The sequence below is a fragment of the Bison bison genome, unplaced genomic scaffold (assembly GCF_000754665.1).
Source record: "Bison bison bison isolate TAMUID 2011002044 unplaced genomic scaffold, Bison_UMD1.0 scf7180017864516, whole genome shotgun sequence".
NCBI lineage: Eukaryota > Metazoa > Chordata > Mammalia > Artiodactyla > Bovidae > Bison > Bison bison.
Window position 1 is genome coordinate 468,254 of NW_011495069.1, and position 4,067 is coordinate 472,320.

Sequence of the window (4,067 nt, forward strand, 5' to 3'; positions counted from 1 at the left end):
CTCCGCCCTCCCCCCCCACCGCCGCCTCTCCGCCCTGCCTCTGATTGCTGCGTCTTCACAGCCTGCTGCAGCTTATAAGCAGATATTTGTACTGAGCTTTTTTTTTTTGCCACTTGGCACTGTGTTGGTATTTTAAATTAGCTTTTGATAAGGCATTTATAGTTTTTAATTAAAGGGGGTAGAGGGAGGCGGGGCGATCCCTCTCCCCGTCAGACACACCGTGTGTGTGAATGTCAGTCCGGGCTCAGATCTTCGGCAATCTACACCAGGACTTCTGGGGAGACGGCCACCCTCTGGCTCCTGTGGGAGTCTGGGAGCCCAGCCCGGCCTGCTCTGCACCCCCCAGCTTCCAGATGGGCTGCCTCGGGCCCTTTCCCTCTTGGCTCCTGACTCTTCAGTTTGGGAGTGCGGGTTGGGAGGATGTGGGCAGGGTGTATCCGTGTGCTGGGGCTTCCATGACCAAGTACCGCAGACCGAGTGGTTTCCGTGGTCTAATTTACTGACTGCCATTCTGGAGACTGGAAGTCTGAGAGCAGGGTGTTGGCAGGGCCATGCTCTCCCCGGAAAGTGCTGGGGAAGGGTCTGTTCCAGGCCTCTCTCCCAGTTTCAGGTGGGTCCTTGGCTTGTGGCAGCATAACCCCCATCTTCACGTGGGGCTCTCTTTGGGGAGCCTGTGTCCAGAGAACCTCTTGGGCTCAGAGCCCCACCCTCCTCCAGCGTGACCTCATCTTAACCAGTTCCATCAGCACCCCTACCAGCAAACAAGGTCATGTGCTGGGTGCTAGGGGTTGAGGCATGAATGAATGAATCTGGAGGACACAATTCAACCCACCGGGGGTTGGGGTCTAACCACTGACTTTCTGCCTGGGGTTGCTCAGATCCATAAGAGCCACTGGGGACCGTGGACCCAACACCCTCGTTTCTGGAGTCCCACGGGTGAGCCAAGGCCTGAGCCTCAGTGTCCTCCCAGGACTGGAGTCCTCCAGGTTTCAGGGGGCTTTGGCTGCTCTGGGGTGCTGTCTGGCCTGGAGGAGGAAGTCGAGGTACGCGGGCAGCCGTCCTGCCTTCAGACGTCTGTCCCCCAGATGTTTACCAAGCACCCACTAGGCCCCGTGGATGTGGTGCCAGCAAGCCGGCCGTGAGCCCACCTGCACAGCTTACAGAGGGAGACGAGACAGGTTTACAGATGGGCGAGCGAGCAGGCAGGAAGCTGACCGTGTCCTCAGGGGAGCTGCACGGTGTCGGGGGAGGGCCGGGCCCTCAGTGCCCAGGGTGGGACCCCGAAGCCGAGACTGAAGCATCCAGCAGCTGTGAGATGGCTGTGAGGATTCTGGGGTCACCGGGTCCCCTGGAGCCCTGGGCTGTCGGAGCTGGGGGGCCTCGGAGTCCAAGCAGTGTGGCCGTGGCAGTGTGTGCTGCCCTCAGGATCTCTGCTTATCGGCGCTCATTCCTTCCTTCCTTCACTAACTCACTCAGCAGGGACGCATTCATGAGGTGCCAGGTGAGCCCGCCCCTGCCATCCTGAGTTTGGGCACAGCTGCCTGGATGCCCTCTGTCCATTCCCTGCACTCCCGGCCCGTCTCTGAGCAGAGACAGGGACTTGACCAGGCCTGGTGGGGCTGCAGGACTGTCCCTGGTTAGCCGCTGGGGATGGGAGCCACAGTTGACCGTCGGAGGAGCCAGAAGACGGGACGGGTGAAGGGTGGGCTGAGGGGTCAGGCTGTCGGGATCGGGTCCCGCTGTGAGAGACTGGACCTGCTGCTGCTTCTCCTCTTGGGGCCTTGACTTCCCCACGTGTAAAGTGGGCGCATGTTCCACCCCTACTCACAGGGTGGCTGTGAGCACCAGGGGCAGCCAGTCAGAGGCGCATATCACGGAGCTCGGGGACGGACGCGTGCCTCTCCCATCCCAACATCGTCATTACTGTCCCGACCACTCCCCCGGTGTTGGCTGCCCTTTGGGCTCCCCTCAGCCTCAGTGACTGTCTCGACCACTCTCAGGGTGTTGGCTGCCCCTTGGGCTCCCCTCGGATTCAGTGAATGTCTCGACCACTCTCGGGGTGTTGGCTGCCCCTTGGGCTCCCCTTGGATTCAGTGAATGTCTCAACCACTCTCGGGGTGTTGGCTGCCCCTTGGGCTCCCTCAGCCTCAGTGACTGTCACGACCACTCTTGGGGTGTTGGCTGCCCTTTGGGAACTCCTCGGCCTCAGTGACTGTCACAGGCACTCTCGGGGTGTTGGCTGCCCCTGGGCTCCCCTGGGCCTCAGTTTCTGTCACGGCCAAATTGGGGTGTTGGCTGCCCCTTGGGCTCCCTTAGGCCTCAGTGACTGTCACGGCTACTCTTGGGGTTTTGGCTGCCCTTTGGGCTCCCCTCAGGCTCAGTGACTGTTGTGACCACTTTCAGGCTGTTGGCTACCCTTTGGGAACCCCTCGGCCTCAGTGACTGTCACGACCACTCTCGGGGTGTTGGCTGCCCCTGGGCTCCCCTGGGCCTCAGTGACTGTCACGGCCAAATCGGGGTGTTGGGTGCCCCTTGGCTCCCTTGGCCTCAGTGACTGTTGCGAGCACTCTCGGGGTGTTGGGGGCCCCTTGGGCACCCTCGGCTTCTGTGACTGTGTCGACCACTCTCGGGGTGTTGGGTGCCCCTCGGCTCCCCTTGGCCTCAGTGACGTTCTCTTTGTCCTCCCTTCTGGCCTCAGACCCCCGAGGATCCTGTTGGGCTTTCTGCCCTGTAGCCCGCGGCGGGGGATGCCTGCCTCTCAGAGGTACCTTTGCTGTGACAGGCCTTGGTCTCCGTTCACCCAGCGTGCGCGGGTCCAGGCCCAGACGAACAGACTGTCATGCCGGGCGGGTGTGACTTTGGAGGTGTGGGTGTCTGTTCTGGAATTGTGTACGGACAGCCGCTGGAGGGCAGGGAGAGCGAGGAGGGATGGACACCCCCACAGGCTTGGGGTGGGCAGGGTGCTGGCCCTGCCCAGAGCGCCCACTGATCCTGACTGAATTCTTAGGCTTGCGGCCTGTGGAGGCTGGTAAGATTCTTAGAGCCCAGAACTCTGGGGTGAGAGGTGATCTGCTTGTGACATGTGTCACCCTGCTGGCCACCAGGGGTGAAATTGAAGGTGCAAGTTGCTCAGTCGTGTCCGACTCTTTGCAGCCCCATGGAGTTTTCCAGGCCAGAATACTGGAGTGGGGAGCCTTTCCCTTTTCTAGGGGGTCTTTCCAACCCAAGGATCAAACCCAGGACTCCCACATTGCAGGTGGATTCTTTACCAGCTGAGCCACCAGGGATGCCCCAGAGAACTGAGACAAATCCAGGGAGGCACCAGCGTTGATTCAGCTGAATTCCATCCCCTTGGGGGGCAGGTGGGAAAACGGAGTCCCAGCAAGGGAAAGCCTCTTGTTCAGGGTCCTACCATGGGCCCCTGAATCAAGGAATTCCTGTCCTGTGTTCTTTTTGATATAATGATGTTGGTGTTATTAAATTTTTTTTCTTTCTAGAAGCATTTTTAATTGGAGGATTAATTAATTGGAGGCATTACAATGTTGTGTTGGTTTCTGCCAGACAACACGTGAATCAGCTGTAAATATATGTGTGCCTTCTCCCTCTCGAACCTCCCTGGCGTTATTACATTTTAGCCATTAATCATTCTGTCCTGAAGCCAGGTCTCTTAAGAGACACCCAGCAAGTGGAAGGGTGGTCAGGACACGTGTGACCCTCAAGGGTATCAGACACTACCCCCTACCCCAGGCAGGCACTGTCCCGGGAGGGCAGAGGGCACGAGGGCTCGGGGGGCTGTAGCTGCTCCCAGGGCAGGGCTCGCGTGTCCGCTCTGGGGCGTGGTGCCAGCGTCCCTGACCGCTGCCTTCCTAACCTGCCCGAGTGGCGGGCGTTCCGGCTTCTGGCCGCTGGGGGGCGCTCAGAGCCCGGCTTTCTGTGGCTCTGGTTTCCTGGGGTGGGGTCATGGTCTGCTGTGGAGGCCCGGCTGCCAGTGGTCACTCTTCCCTCCTGGACTCCAGCCCTGGGCCCGGAGATCTTTGGAAACTCTTGGCACCTGAGAGAGCAGCCGG

At 60.1% G+C, this 4,067-nt stretch overlaps 1 protein-coding gene across 1 annotated transcript in view; it reads left to right on the forward strand.

Annotated features, from left to right (window-relative positions):
- The window catches only part of ARHGEF10L (Rho guanine nucleotide exchange factor (GEF) 10-like), a 161,886-nt gene that overhangs the window by 127,597 nt on the left and 30,222 nt on the right, over positions 1-4,067 (forward strand).